Source organism: Gobio gobio, assembly GCF_949357685.1.
Source record: "Gobio gobio genome assembly, chromosome: 16".
Lineage (NCBI taxonomy): Eukaryota > Metazoa > Chordata > Actinopteri > Cypriniformes > Gobionidae > Gobio > Gobio gobio.
This window is the reverse complement of record NC_137109.1, coordinates 12,889,996-12,906,972: the sequence shown is the minus strand read 5'-3', so window position 1 is coordinate 12,906,972 and position 16,977 is coordinate 12,889,996. Positions and strand designations below refer to the sequence as shown.

The following is a 16,977-nucleotide window of genomic DNA, read 5'->3' as shown; positions in this document are numbered from 1 at the left end:
AACCATTAGGCCACAACTGCCGCCCATGCATGCACTAAGCATTTAATTCAGTATGAATCAGCCCTTTTCACAGAGCGTTCAAGACTTAAATTACATCACTAAAATATAGATGCAAGTAGCGATGACGGGCCCAAGACCTGGCACCACCACCACCCTGGTGGCTTTAGGGAAACTGTGCAAGGTGGGCAATATGCATTTAAAGAGGGTAAATATAAAAGGACTATGTCAAAGGCACATACAGCACATTTATTGCAGCAGCTGGTGCCACCATGACCGCAAAACACAATAGCCACATCCATGAGATCATTTAAATTTTGATTAATTTCATGTCATAGGATGTTATAGGTCACTTTCAAATGAGTAAGAAGTTAGCATTTGCAGCTCAATTTAAATTAATTGTATATTTTTACTAACCAAATTATTAAACGAATTATATAAAACTATGAACCGGATCTTTACCTTTATTTTTGTATTCAATTTGATAGAAAAAGAGAAGGCCTAAGAGATTTCTTTATTAACGCAGACAAAAGCACACCGAAATGAATGGGTTAACCCCTAGAAGTCTGAGCTGTTTTGGGGCCCTTTAGAAGTTGACATGCTCTTACATTTGTGCTTTTTTCAGTTGCTTATAAACACATTAATGGCAAACGTGTAATTACACTGTATTCAGCACAAACTGGGCTACCATAATATGTGAGCAACATGTATGTACATGCTTGTATTTTTAAAGGTGAACTATGTAAGATTTTTGCAGTAAAATATCCAAAAACCACTAGGCCAGTGTTATATATTTTGTTCAGTTGAGTACTTAGAATATCCCAAATGTTTCCAACTATTTGTAAATCGTGAGAAATTGCTATTTTAACCAAGGAACCGGGACGTGTGAGCTATGCGTTTGAGGGAGTCGCCTGTCGATTGCGTCATATCTGCGTTACCCTCGGTTTCCGGTTTTATTTAGCAGAAACGCTGTTGTAACACTCACTCTGGCTAATAACTTGCAACTATAAATGACTAGTTATATGCCAATCTATGGACCAGCGTCTCAGAAGAATAGATTCGCTGCTGAGAAAGATACAACAACAACAACAGTGAACAGACTCGGAGAACAGTTTGGTTGAACACACAATGTGTATTTTGTTAGCAGCAATCATCAGAAAGTAAGTTAAAACCCATGTGAAAATTAAAACAGAAATAAATTAAAAAAAAATATTTTCACAATTGAAATTCTCGTTCTGAATTGTATCACTCTTTTGCTTTCACAGGTGTCATTAACCTTTTCAACAAGGTAAGTTCTTTGTTCGTTTGCTTCAACTCAGTGTTTGATTCACCAAAGGTTAAATATAAACACTTATATTACCTTTGTTAACTCTGCTTTTATTCTTTAAATCAAACCCAAAACAATGTATCACCGTTTTTCAACCCCAAAAGAACATTTACACTTCTCAAAGAAATAAAACAATGTCCTTCGATTTCAAATAGTCCGTTGAAAAAAAAACTCAATTGTCCTTTTATCTGTTGATGAGGGAAAATCACTTCATCCCAGGAAAAAAACAACAGATGGGAAAAGTCATTTGATTTCCTACCATTCGCAGAGTTCAGAAAACTTGTATTTTGTTTCCACAGAAACCCAGAACTCAAGACCTAGACTCAAGGGAGGCTCGCCAGTCCAAACCCTCCTCAGATCCACTGGAAGGCCGGGACAAATCCAGAATACACGTCACATAACACAGAGGACTCCGAAAAGGACAGAACAACAAGGAAAATAAAACCTGACCAAGGAGATCGTTCAACTCAGAAAATTCCAGAATAGCACGTCCCCTTTAAATCCTTTTCTCTAACATCAATCCATCGACAGAATTCATCTAGATGATTTTCTTTCTTTATATTTCCCACGGAGTCAACAAACACCGCGTTCATCAGTCATCCGTTCACAAGAGAGAGAGCTGCCTCTAACTCCACGCATAAACCTCGTGCAAAATCCGGAAATCAATTTTTCCGCTGCGCCACATTCTGCGCTCTCATTGACTCATCTCAAGTTCAAAACTGAACGCTATTGGTCACATTAATAACCAGATATAAATATTTATTTGTATAATATTAATATTTTCTTTTATGAATATACTTCTCTTAAATCGTTTTCAGTAGCTTTTCAACATTACTAAGTTGTTATATTAATCACATTATTTATTCTTCTATTACTCTCTGGTAACCTTGGTTACACTTCCCCCTCCTGAATCATAGCACGTCCCTGTGCTTGGGAGTGGTTAAAGGTCCCGTTCTTCGTGTTTTTTTTAAGCTTTGATTGTGTTTACAGTGTGCAATATAACATGTGTTCATGTTTCGCGTGTAAAAAAACACAGTATTTTTCACACTATTTACTTATCTGTATACCGCTGTTTCCACTGTCCTAAAAACGGCTGGTGATTTCCTTGTTCTATAAAGTCCCTCCTTCAGAAACACGTAACGAGTTCTGATTGTGCAAGCGGTTCCTGTGCTGTGATTCGACCACAGCTTAGCGCACGTGAAAGCGGTTCCTGTGTTGTAATTTGACAGCAGCTTAGCGCACGTTGGAAAGGTCACGCCTCTTAACGGAGAGATGTATGCGTTCAATAATCTCTACAGCGTCCCTGGGAAAGCCAAACAAAGGTGATTTGACTCCTGGATGAAAATAACAGCGTCTCGATGACATGGCGATAAACACACTCAACGCAACAGTTCCTTTTCTCCACGCGACCGTCCGCTTCTCCACGTGGGACAGCAACAAGACCGCGCCCCCTTTTTCGCGTTTCTTTATGGGCGGAGGTTAGTCTGTTCTACTGCTCTACTGACGTAATTAAAGAAGGAAGTACCAGGATGTAGTCCAAGCCAGCCGTTCGCTGTAGGCTTTGAAAGGGAACTTCTGTTAAATGAAATATCTCGCTTGGCATTGAACTTTGAGCTTTATAATTTTACAGGTATTATTTATGCTCTAACAGCAACATTACACACTAACTAAAGTTTGAACAATGGAATCGCGAAGAAGGGGACCTTTAAGTCACACAGGTGGAACTGCATTGTGTCCAATATTGTGAGGATATTTAATATATTCAGACTCTTCTACTGATTCAGAAAGTGCAGAGCTTAATCCTTGCAATAAAGACTGAATGACTGAAATCAAGGGATTTCCCAGCCGTGCATACTGCAACTTGTCCGGTGGTCTACTTTGCCTCATCGAACGTCTTGGACCCATATCTCCTGCATCCCCTGGCACAGTCGGAATATCTGAAAGATGTCTGACAGGGGGTGAGTCAGGATAAGGAGTAGCATCCTCTTCATGTGCATCTGGTCCAATTTCATTGACCACCTCATATGACTCATCTGGTAGCTCACTTGATTCATCACATTCTTTTTCTGAGATTACGTTTGCTAATCCCTCTTCTCTGTCCCTTTCAGGTTCAACTCCAGAGACATCTCGCTCTGCATGATGCATCACAGGTGACTTCATCCATAATTGATTTTTGTTCAACAGGTGAATCATCTCTTAACTGATCCAGGACAATGGATGGTGGACTTGCGGAATCACACAGGTACAGGTCACTACAGGTAAGTTTCTTGTAACCAATGAACTCTCTGACTCATGAGCTGGTCTCTCTTCAGGAATAACTCTAGTAGTGAACTCCAAGTACTCTCAAGGTACATCAAAGTGAACAGATTCACTCTCAGAATCAGAATGACTCGTCTCTGCTTCAGCAGCATCCTCAACTCTGGACTAAGCTCTTGTCCTAGGCCCACGGTGTTCTTTTTGATGGACAGGTTCTTCAAACTCAGTGTTAGGCAAGAACCCACAGGGCAGAAATAAATCGCGATGCAAAGTACGTACTGGACTTTCCTTTCCTTCTGGCCGAACTATATACACGGGAATGCCACTGCTTTTCTTTAACACAACATAGACGTCGTTCCCATCGGTCCGCTATTTTGTGTTTTCCTCTCAGCCGGACATTCCTTACTAGGACTCGATCACCTATGTCCAGAATGGAAGCAACTACATTCCTATCAAATCTCCTCGTTTCGTCCCGGTAACTTCATAGCATTGCGCGTTGCGAGCTGGTAGCTCTCCTCCAACCGATCCTTCAGAGATTTCACATACTGCGAGGAGTCATTAACTGGAAGTCCGAAAGCAAGATCCACAGGCAATCGAGGCTGGCGTCCGAACATCATTTCATAAGGCGAGTCCCTGTAACATCGTTCTTTGTACAATTGTATGCATGCACAAGCGGTTTAACAAATTCCTTCCAGTGGGCCTTCTTATTGTTCTCCAGGGTTCCTAACATTTGCAGCAGGGTCCTGTTGAACCGCTCCACTGGGTTCCCTCTTGGATGATAGGGGGTCGTCCTCACCTTACGGATACCTGCGACTTTGCACAGCTCTTGAATGGTTCGGGATTCGAAATCTGGGCCCTGATCACTATGCAATTTTTCAGGGAAGCCATAGTGCAGTAAGAAATGATCCCAGAGACATCTGGCCACGGTCCGAGCCTTTTGATCTTTGGTAGGTATCGCAATGGCGTATTTTGTAAAATGGTCTGTAATGACCAATATATCCTTTGCATTGCTACTGTCTGGCTCTACCGACAAGAAGTCCATACAGATCAGCTCCAAGGGCCTGCTGGTCCGTATGTTCACTAAAGGAGCTGCTTTCTGTGGTGGAGATTTCCTCTGAATACAGCGCTCACAGGTTTTGAGTTTTCGCTCCACAGCACCAGTCATTTTAGGTCAATAAAACCTGGAACGGAGGAGATCAAGAATTCGCTCCATCCCTAGATGAACCATGTCATCATGTAAACTGGTGAGTACCATCTCTCGGAGATCCTTGGGTAACACTAGTTGGCTCAATGCTCTACCTTGATCCATTCTTTTCCTATACAACACTCCATTCTTGACTTCAAGCTTATTCCACTCTCTCATCCAGATAACCATTGTAGGTGACTGTGATGTCCTTCCAAGAGGTTTTTCACCAGACTCTAGGTACTCCAGGACCTCTTTCAACTCAGGATCTGCTCGTTGTTGATTTGCTAAATCTTCCTCAGAAAGGTGAGGGATCACAGGTAAGCCATGGTCATATTATTCCTGGAATTCTTGGGGTAATACACCCGCATCCATCGTCATGGACTCTGCTAATGTCATTAAGACAGGGCGATGTCTGTCCTGTGACTGGCCAAACTGATGTTTCTCACACACAGCCTTCACTGCTTCTGGCAGGATCACAGACAGATCTTTGTTGGTCTCAGCAAGATGATTCAGTGTGAACGGTTTAATCCTCTCCTGTTCTTTTTGAGACTCCAGATTATTCAACAGCTCGCCGTTTGGACGTCTGGACAAACCATCGGCATCCTGATTTTGGGCTCCTGCTCTATATTGGATCTTGAAGTTATATGCTGATAACCCAGACAGCCGTCTATAACTGGTAGAGTCCAATTTGGCCGAAGTCAGGATATAAGTTAAGGGGTTACTGTCGGTTACAACAGTAAATTCAGCCCCGTACAAATAGTCGCTGAACTTTGAGGTAACTGCCCACTTGAGGGCCAGAAACTCAAGTTTATGAGCAGGATATCTGGCTTCGCTCTTAGTTAGTCCTCGACTGGCATAAGCAAGGACCCTCAACTGCCCTTCCTGTTCTTGATATAACGCGGCACATAAGCCTACGTGCTGGCGTCAGTGTGTAATACATATGGCAATCTAGGGTCAGCGTATCCCAAAACTGGAGCAGTTGTTAGTTTCTCCACAATTGTCTCAAACGCTTGCTGACAAGAAGCATCCCACCTGTCTCCCAGCTTTTCTTTTGGATCATAGTAATGACGATTTGTGTCTTTACACTTTCTTCCTTTCCGAATTGGGGGGTATCCAGCCGTGAGGTTGTTGAGTGGCTTGACTATTTTAGAAAAGTCCTGAACGAACCTCCTATAATACCCGGTAAATCCCAGGAATGATTTCAGTTCCTTGAGAGTTTGTGGCTTTGGCCAAGTTTTAATGGCCTCAATTTTCACTGGGTCTGTCTCTACACCATGCTGAGAAACAATATGTCCCAGATATCGCACTGAAGTCTGGAAAAATTAAAATTTTTCAGGTGAGAGTTTCAAGCCATATTCCTTCAGACGGGTAAGGACCTGCACTAGTCGATGTTCATGCTCTTCAAGGGTTTCTGAAAAAATCATAAGGTCGTCTATGAAAACTAGCACCTCTTTTCGATTCAGATCACCCATACAGCGCTCCATGAGCCGTTGAAAGGTGCTGGGAGCATTTGTAATCCCTTGCGGCATTCTATTAAACTCCCAGAATCCTTGTGGGCACACAAAAGCCGGCTGTCTTGTGTTTATCCGCTTCCTCCATCTCGATTTGGTAGTCCTCCGACTTCAAATCCAAAACGGAGAACCACTTTGAGCCGTTTAAAACAGAAAACACCTCTTCCAAGTTGGGAAGCACATAGGCATCCTTTATAATTTGGGAATTAAGTTTTCTGAAGTCGATGCAAAGGCGTACTGAATTATCCTTCTTCCTCACCACCACTATAGGGGAGGCAAAGGGAGACTCAGATTCTCTAATAATTCCGGCAGCCAACAAGTCTTGCAGGTGTTTGCGAACAGCATCGTCATCCTGTGGGTGAATGGGCCTAGCTCGATGTTTAGAAGGAGTTTCATCACTAAGTTTGATGTGATGTCTCACTTTATCCGTGTGCCCATAGTCCATGTCATGTAAGGCAAATACCTCAGGCATCGAGTTCAATAGCGCTGATACTCGAGTCTTCCACTCTGCTGGTACAGGGGAATCACCAAAATCAATTTTTATCTGTGAGCTGCCAGAGTTCAATGGATGCTGAGGAGCATCATGTCTCGGCTGTGTCTCAATCACATGCTGAACAGTGTACAATTCAGCGATCACGGCTTTTGGTGGAACTGCTATGTCATTCTGAGTGTCATTTCTCACCCCTTCAGGCAAATTAAAGGATCGTTTATCAGGCAAAGTGTACAGTCCACTAGCCACTAATAATCTGCCAGGCATAGAAGACATTTCTGGCTGCCCTAATGTTGTCAAGCTCTCTGGAGAACAGCGACTTAGGTGAACAACTCCATCAAGAACAGCTACACTCCCTGCTGACACAACTTTTGGAGTAGTCCCTTCCAATGTTACACATCCCATAACTTCAGTGCTCATTTGCTTATGTCTGACATCCAGAATTTTGAGAACTGCTCGATATTCATTGAAAGCTGGATTGAGGTCTCCTGGGCTTTCTTGAGCATGGTTTGCATAAAGAGCATCAAGGGAGTTCGTTCCCACAAGGACCTGGGGCATGTGCATCAAATCAGGGACCACTAGGGCTAATGTGGTAACTTCTGTTTTTACTCCCAAGAACTCCTTAGGAAATGTCAGAGTAAGCTCCACATAGCCCAAATAGGGAACTGATTGCCCATTGGCTCCTTCCACTTCCTGTAAAGACTCAAGTGACTTCATAGGGTGATTGGATAGATGATCGTGGTAAAAGGAAAGTGGAATGGTGGTTACTTGGGAACCTGTATCTAGCAAACAATTCACTGGAGTTCCCTCAACAAACAACTTGGCTGTACACTTCATTCCAACCAATCCTTTTGGTAATTTTCTCTGAATTACTTCCTCATGACACTTGTTGAATGCTTTTCTAGGTTTGCTAGGGCATGTGGGTCTTTCCTCAGTTTCTGTACGCCCTGCTACAGAGACTGATTGGAGTTTAACCGTGGGTATGCAACTCTGTTTTTCAGGTCCCACTGAGCCTGTTTCTCCCTCAGCTGATGTCGTTTGCTTTCTACTTTTGCAGCATTTGGATCATTTTCACAATTTACGGCGATATGACCGTCTTCTCCGCAGCGAAAACAGTAGCCTGGACGAGGTCAATCTGAGGTCAATCCATCAATACTGACTGGTTTACTCTCTTCCTGTCTAGTCTGCCTAGGCTGTGACATGGCAGAATGACTCCTGAACCCAGATGTTCTTCCTGGCTGATGTTTCTGTAATTCTGAGACAGTTAATTGGGCTTTCAACTCTGCAACCTGTCTTGTTAGTTCAGCAATTTCCTCAGCCTCTGAGCTTCTGTGCTGGACCTTCAAGGAAACTGCAGCTTCCGCAGCGTGAACCTGGGCTCGTAGTTCAGTCCGTTCTTTTTTTTAGCAAAGTCACATCCACCACTTTGGAACAAGCGGGCTGGCACTTTTGGTGAGTAAATGGTCACATGGAAGCAAGCTGCGCATGAATTTCTGATATCTGCTTTCTCATGGAGTCTGTTTCAGAAGCTGCTCCGCTGACTACCTCATGTGAGTGAGCGGACAACTGATGAGTTGCAGCTCGTGACTTGGAAGGGACTAGACCTTGTTTAGTCATCCCAAAATGACTCCTCATCCGATTCTCCTTTGAAGCTTGCCTGTCTTCCTCCGTTCTGACAGACACTACTAGTTCAGCGAAGGTAGGTGGGTTATTTGTTCTCCTTTCCAGCTGAAGATTGATAATTAAGCTGTTATCCCAGCACCCACGACAGAACTGCTTCAGCAAACTGCGGTCACGCTCCCTCTCTGCAATGCCACCTCTCCTCACCGCTGCACTTAACATCACTTGTAATCGATGCAGGTAGCTGGAAGGCTTTTCCCCTTGGTTCTGCAACATCGTCATGAACTTTGCCAGCAGCTCTTCCCCATCCTCCACTGATCCATACACTGATTCAAGCAACTCTAAATATACTGAGGGTGATGATTGTGGGCTAACATGTTTGATTACGTCAGCAGCAGGTGGAAGCAAGCTGTCTAGGATTCTTCTTGTACGAGACAAGTCTGAAACAGATGGATCATCCAATAGGAATTCTACACTTGCTCGCCATGTTTCAAAGTCTGGCTCATTGGGTGGATGTGGAATTTTCCCTGAGAAAGATCTGAGACACAAGGAAGTATGCTGGGCTGTCACATCACTTGTCCTCACAACAGACTCAACCACGACTCTTTGCACACCAGGAGGATCTATCATATCCATGGTCAGAACTGGATGTGGCATCCTTGTGACTGAAGGATTTTTAACTCCACCAGTATTAGGTACAATATTCATCTCATTCTCCTTGGAAAGGTTTTTAGTTTTCTGGCTTTCAACACCCAGCAATGGAGAAACGTTTGGTGAGACAGTTCCATCTCTACTTTCACCCATTCCCTGTGATGTGGCGGGCTTCAGGATGGACTAAAATGAACTCCCAAAACGTACTGCCAGATTCTTGAAGATGAATTCTTCAAACAGTGGTACTAGAGGATGTGGTGCTGGTCCTTCAAGAGTCATTCTCAACCTATCTGTCCATAAAGCCTATAAAAAAAACCTTCTTCATGTATTTTACAACACTTCAGCTTGTGATTCTTATCTAGTGGGGGTCATTTTTTAGGATTCTTTACCTAACTGAAGTCTCTGAGATCCTGACACCTTGCACTTCTGGAGACTCCAGGTAGGTTGCAGCTTTGGAAAATGGTGGCGCTGGAGACTAAAGGGTTCCTGATGGTTTCACCCTTAATTCTTCACCTTAAACCTTAATTCTTAATTCTTTTGCAGTTAACAGGTGTCTTTTCTTCACCACCTGTTTTTGTCAGATCCTGCTGACCCAACGAGCATTTCACTGTCCAATGGTCATGCCTTAACTGCAATGTCTAGTATTGCATTAGTATTGCATCCTTCTCATGGGTATTTAATAATTTTTGACTTTTCAGTCTGAGTTAAATCTCTTTTTTGGCTCAATTTATCTGTAAAAGAAAACATGCCTAATAATTCTGCACACCTGAATATAAGGTGATTTTCATTTCCAGCCTTCATGAACAATTATATATCACTTATACATTATTAAATACTAAATCAATAGTAGTTATTAGGATTACTGTGGTTTGGAATTGGTCAAATGTGCCTGGAAAAAAAATATGATAAGAAAATCAACGTGCCTAATAATTCTGCACTCCCTGTATAGCCTGCCGATGAAATTCAAATGTTGGGTCATCAATTAGCAGATGCTAATACTAATGCTACCATATCGTGCAAGCCATGTTTCTAAGTTTTGGTCAGATTCACTCAATGTTATGCCATCAACTATGACAGCATTGGAAACATTCACGTTTTCTCGTTCCACTATATCCATACTGTTAGCACTGGGATAGCTTGTTTCACAGTAAGAATTCTCTTTGTTTGTCGTACTGAGAAGACACTGTTGTTGTTAGGCAATCAATATCCTGGCTAGCTCGCCAACTTTTGTAACGCTCACTCTCTGGCTAATAACTTGCAACTATAAATGACTAGTTATATGCCAATCTATGGACCAGCATCTCAGAAAAATAGATTCGCTGCTGAGAAAGATGCAACAACAACAGTGAACAGACTCGGAGAACAGTTTGGTTAAACACACAATGTGTATTTTGTTAGCAGCAATCATCAGAAAGTAAGTTAAAATCCATGTGAAAGTTAAAAACAGAAATAAATTAAAAAGAAAATATTTTCACAATTGAAATTCTCTTTCTGAATTGTATCACTCTTTTGCTTTCACAGGTGTCATTAACCTTTTCAACAAGGTAAGTTCTTTGTTCGTTTGCTTCAGCTCAGTGTTTGATTCACCAAAGGTTAAATATAAACACTTATATTACCTTTGTTAACTCTGCTTTTATTCTTTAAATCAAACCCAAAACAACGTATCACCGTTTTTCAACCCCAAAAGAACATTTACACTTCTCAAAGAAATAAAACAATGTCCTTCGATTTCAAATAGTCCGTTGGAAAAAAAACTCAATTGTCCTTTTATCTGTTGATGAGGGAAAATCACTTCATCCCAGGAAAAAAACAACAGATGGGAAAAGTCATTTCATTTCCTACCATTCGCAGAGTTCAGAAAACTTGTATTTTGTTTCCACAGAAACCCAGAACTCAAGACCTAGACTCAAGGGAGGCTCGCCAGTCCAAACCCTCCTCAGATCCACTGGAAGGCCGGGACAAATCCAGAATACACGTCACATAACACAGAGGACTCCGAAAAGGACAGAACAACAAGGGAAAAAAACCTGACCAAGGAGATCGTTCAACTCAGAAAATTCCAGAATAGCACGTCCCCTTTAAATCCTTTTCTCTAACATCAATCCATCGACAGAATTCATCTAGATGATTTTCTTTCTTTATATTTCCCACGGAGTCAACAAACACCGCATTCATCAGTCATCCGTTCACAAGAGAGAGAGCTGCCTCTAACTCCACGCATAAACCTCGTGCAAAATCCGGAAATCAATTTTTCCGCTGCGCCACATTCTGCGCTCTCATTGACTCATCTCAAGTTCAAAACTGAACACTATTGGTCACATTAATAACCAGATATAAATATTTATTTGTCTAATATTAATATTAGTATTAATATTTTCTTTTATGAATATACTTCTTTTAAATCGTTTTCAGTAGCTTTTCAACATTATTAAGTTATATTAATCACATTATTTATTCTTCTATTACTCTCTGGCAACCTTGGTTACACTGTACTCTCACTGCAGTGGGAATAACGGCGTCATAGATAAACGGCGTTACTAACGGAATTATTTTTTTCAGTAACGAGTAATCAAACGAATTACTGTTTCTCCCGTTACAACGCCGTTAGCGTTACTGAGAAAAAAATGCAGTGTTACTATAAATGAGCTCCCTGAAGCGGTTTTCATCCGAACAAGCTCTCTGTCAGTCGGACCTGCAACGTGTGTGTGCGCGCGCACCAGCCATGCGTGTTGGGGTGTGGGTGGGGTGGTACACATCACTGATGATGATTGGTGGGTGGGAGACAAGGTTGAGGTTGATAGGTTGAGTTCACACCTATTTTTTAAGGTCTATGGTTCACACACACACACACACACACACCTATGACGCACACGCATATGCACAGTCAGCGATGGCAAGTCAAACGACTTCAAAGGTAGCTTTCGCAAACTGGAAGTATAAGCGCTACTTTTCCCTCATTGAGGTGAAAGGTAAGAATGTTTATGTAACGTGCAACTTTTGCCCAGGAAGAAAGAGTCTCTCCACATCGGTGGCAAGTAATTCTAATCTAATGAAGTACCTCACATCATCACATGCCGCCACAAAATTAGTGGCTAAAAACCCAGGTGATAACGTGAGCTCCACTACCAAAGGAGTAGTATAGTACTGATAATATTTACACAATATTTACACTATAGTAGGTCTACTGATAATATTTACAATAATGTATTGAATTTGATAGGGGTCTCTCACATTGTCCCACAGCAAAATTACAATAGTGTACATTAATGTACAATGTTTTATAATAGTAATTTATTCTATTTAGTGTCCAATTAATTAATTTAACATATCTAATATTGGGGGCATCAAAGTTATTTGACATATTTGAACATTTGAGAAAAAAAAGTAGTTACTTTCCCTGGTAATTAGTTACTTTTGTAATGATGTAACTCAGTTACTAACTCAGTTGCTATTTGTAAGAAGTAACTAGTAACTATAACTAATTACTTTTTTAAAGTAACGTGCCCAACAAGCAGCTGCCGAGCGAACATCATAACTTAATTTTCAACACACTCAGATATATCTAATACGATAAACAGAGTTGCGTTACCTCATACTCATGACTGGAAAAGAGGAAGTGACGCCGGCGACCGTGTCATAATAAAAGTCCCGCCGGCAACTATGCCATAATAACAGTCCCGCTCTTCAATCGCTCCTGCGGCCTTGCTCAGCTCCACAACACTCGGCCCTGCTCTGCTTCATACTACAGTAATGTTAATAATCGCATGCATGAACATGATTTCTGCCTGAGTCCTATCCTGACTCTTTCCCACCGACTGTGAGGTGAAGACCACATGTCCCAAGACTCTGCGCTCAAACGTGCCGTCATCAAACTATGCCTTTGTTTTGAACAGGCGACCTCTAGTAGACGGAAAAGTTACATAGTGTAGCTTTAAGAGAAAAATGTTTATGCATGGTTTTTGACAAAACAAAAAAATTGGTTTTAATATTAAGGCCTCAAAACACACAATAGATATGCCTCCACAAGACTTTTGACAAATGGGAGTTGTTGCCTAGAGTTTTTGCTTTAAACCAATGTGAGAATCATTGAGCCTACTTATTCACATAAAACAATATATTCATTTACAATTTGTAAGTTTTTCTTTACAAAGGCAGTATGCGAGGAGGCGTGAAAGATAATGAATAATGCTGGGTATCACATCTGAGAGGACAAAAGAAAGCATAATAGCCCGCATAATGACCTGCATTATGAATGAGCTTCAGGTATGTGACAGAGAGCAACAGGACAAAGGAAATATATTTTGTAGTTTATTTAAAATGTAGTCAACAAAGGCCTATTATATTTTAAATGATCAAAAGATTTGACTACACTGCAAAAAAAATGCTCTTCTTATTTAGTTGAAAATTGTGCATCTTGATTTAAGAATGTTTAAATATTTAGACTAGAAACAAGACAAAATTACTAAGAAGAGCATTTTTTTTTGCAGTGTACAATTTATGTTTTTGAAAGAAGTCTCAAGCTAAAAAAATAAATAATAAATAATTAAAATTAAGATACAATTTATACAAAACAAAATCAACTTTAAAAGAAAGCAATTCACTTTCTACAAAACAAAAAAATTCACTTTCTACAAAAAACTCTGACTCATTTCTGACAAACTTTGATATTAAATTAAAAAAATAACATTAGGCTATAATATTTAAACATCAATATGAAGTAAAATAAGTTTGACTGGTACTATATTTATAGCATCTGAGCAGACATTTGCGAATAAAAGCTTTATTGATGTGACACTAGGCTCTTTTACAATAAACAAGTTAGGGATGAAACGGTATGGAAATTTCACATCAAGATTATAGTGACCCAAATTATCACGGTTATCAATATTATCACGGTTTTGTTCTAACGAGATGAAAGTGTTCAAAAAGAACTGATGCACACACTTAAAACATTTCAACAAGTTTTATATATGAAAATCAACAAACAACAAATAACTAAAGCAGCTCTATGCACTTTTTTAAGATAGATTCTGTGGGATTTCCTTCCTTATAATGGCCGTCGTCAATAGCAACACAACGCATAAATAATAATAATTTGTCGTAAATATAATCTCTAATATTATCTCTGTAAATATATTCTCAAGCAATATTCTCATCAGTGTTCAGCAATGATGCATTTAAATTTAGCATATTTTGTGTAAGAGCCCAAACAGTCTCCTGGTGAAATAATGCATATCCATATTTCCATATGATTTGACAGTTTATTATATTAAATATCAAAATGTGTGCATCATACCTGACACCTAGATGATCACTTTACAGTCAGTTTTATGACTGTCATTCTCAAATGCTATTGAAGTTTGAAACGTGTATAACGTTACCAATGTTGTGTGTAATTTTAGAGACGGTCCCTAAATTCGCCAGCGTTATGCCAGTCATATCAGATGCGCTGTGGTTCTGCTGTGTTTTTTTTTTTTAAACAATTTTCGCTGCTGAAATAGAACAAAAACAGTCAACCACTGTATGATGACTGAATCTCTTGCATACATCGCACGTTTATCTCTGCTTTGAGTGCAGATTTCAGCGAGTGTGAGAGCGGCGCGCGCTCTGAACTCCGGCTAATCTGAACGCCTCTGATTATGAGACATTGCATTCATAAACTCAATAGAAACACGTGTGAGTGGTTATAATGCGCAACGCGATTATAACAGATGGCTTTTGAGAAGACTATAATAAGTTCAACCGCCAGAGTGGCTAGTGTGCAGCCGAAATAACGTTAACTTACACCCGCAAATGGCGGTTGTTAATGTCAAGCCCTGATTATTACCCCTTGAATGTCACCCTAGTCTTGTCTGAATTTGTTCGTTCGCTTCACGTTATTATTTCCCAGACGTAGTTTTGGTATTCAGGTCAAAGTCCACTTGCCTTGCGTTCGTAGTTTTGAAGTGTTTCCCCTATTACAGTGACTTTCTTCTGGCATGTTCTGCAGACAGGGTGACCATCTTCGATTAAGTTTCCCTCAGGACTTTTGTAAAAGCCAAAATATGACACCTCAGATTTGGTCCTTTTAGAGGCTGAAAAATCTCCCGGCGCTGTCACTGCCTTCTGCCATTTCTTCTCATTCAAAAAACATCGGTGTGCTGCGCCAGTCTGATGCTGACTGGACAAGATTTACCGCGAGTTTTCACAATCGTGATAATCACACGCGGTTTTAATGATAATTAAATTTTATACGATATTACTAACGTCACTAAATTTTATCATGGTTTATCGTGAAACCGGTAATCGTTTCATCCCTAAAACACGTTATAATCTGTACAAAACAGGACAAATAAATCTTGTCTAAACAGTCGTGCGTCTATGATGTACATTTTATGTTGCAGCAGGATTCCTATTTAAACTGTCTTTTTGCGTTTAATATTCACAGATGCTAACAGAAAAAACTTAGCCTACCTTACATTACGGCTGACTCCATTTCTCTAAGAAATGAACAGCTTTTCAAGAGGAGAATTATTCCAGGATTATTCCTCAACGCGTCTCAAAACGATGTAGCTGAAGTGTAGCATTACACTTGATGTGTTTGTTTGAGTTGATGTGTGGGCGTTGACGTATGAATCTAAAAGAGTGTGCCCTACGTTGGGCGTGGTCGCATTAGCGGATAATGATGAGGCTCGCGAACGACTGACATCTATCTCTTTTCAAACAGATTACATAAACACAGAATATTTGTTTTCGATTTGGTTTACATTATTTAAAACATAACATTTCAACGTTTCTTTAAACATACGTCTCATGTTTGTGAGACCAGTTCCTTTTCTGAAGACTATCTGAATGATGAAAAAAGAAATCAACATTCACGTTTTTTTTCATTGTCCAATCGAATGAATGGAGAGGCGGGCCTTCCGTTGTGGTGACGGTTACCTTGATTAGACAGGACAGCTGATTTGGGGGTTGCCAAGCAACCTAAAAAAAACGCAGAGCTAGGGCTGGGCGATAAAACGATAACGATATGTATCGCGATAGACACATAATCGATATCAATAAAAAATGCGTTCGATAAAACGTTAAATAATTTTTTTTTTCTTCGTCGGAAGAAACCAGAGGTGGCCAAGCAAGTTTGGTTGCATGAACAAAGGCACTCGCTCTCTGGTAACCAAGCAACGTAGGAAGTGACAGGCTAACAGCCAATAAGGTAACTGTATCATGTCTGGTTGCGCCATATCGCTGTCTCGTGTTGGATACATTCTTCAGTAAACAGAACCGGCGTGGAGTGATAAGTGGAAAATGAGTGATGCAGCGAGCGGGGAAATTGTTGATAAAACAGGAAAACAAGTCAGCTCGCCAGTATGGCAGTTTTTTGGATTTTATAAGTCTGACTGTAGTCAGACCAATGTCGTCTGCAAATTATGCAAGACCGCTGACAGTGTGTGCGCAGTTCGGTTGGGGACGTGTTTATACCTGTTTTTTTTTTTTTGTCTATTCTTGACTTTGGCTGAATCCGAAATCGCCCCCTAAACCCTCAATCACTATTCCCTACATTTGTCCACTAATTTAGTTCACTTGAAGGAGTGAATGAAAGTGAATTTGTGAGTGAATTCCGACAGCGGCTGTGTGTACATCGGCTGTACACTCGTTATTGCGGTGCAACGTGGAATAGAATGAGTGCACTCAATAACGTCCACTATCGTTTTGGACACCACTACAAATGGCTATGGGGGCGATTTCGGATTCAGCCTTTGAAACTACAAGAGAGGTACTCTGCATCAGTGCCTTATGACAAAGCATCTAAACGGTAACAGTGACAAATAAATAACGGAGGCACTGCACCCTAATGTTAAGAGATAATTGTTAAGTGTTTATTGTGATTTTAGACCTGTGTTTATATGTTTATAAAAAAGACAGTGCAGTGCGCCTCACGTTTTCAAACCAGAAAAATGTC

The 16,977-nt window shown here is 40.7% G+C and overlaps 1 protein-coding gene across 2 annotated transcripts in view; it reads right to left on the bottom strand.

Annotated features, from left to right (window-relative positions):
• tbc1d9b (TBC1 domain family member 9b) overlaps window positions 1-16,977 on the bottom strand; it is an 89,947-nt gene that overhangs the window by 58,606 nt on the left and 14,364 nt on the right. The gene's annotated exons all lie outside the window — the stretch shown is intronic.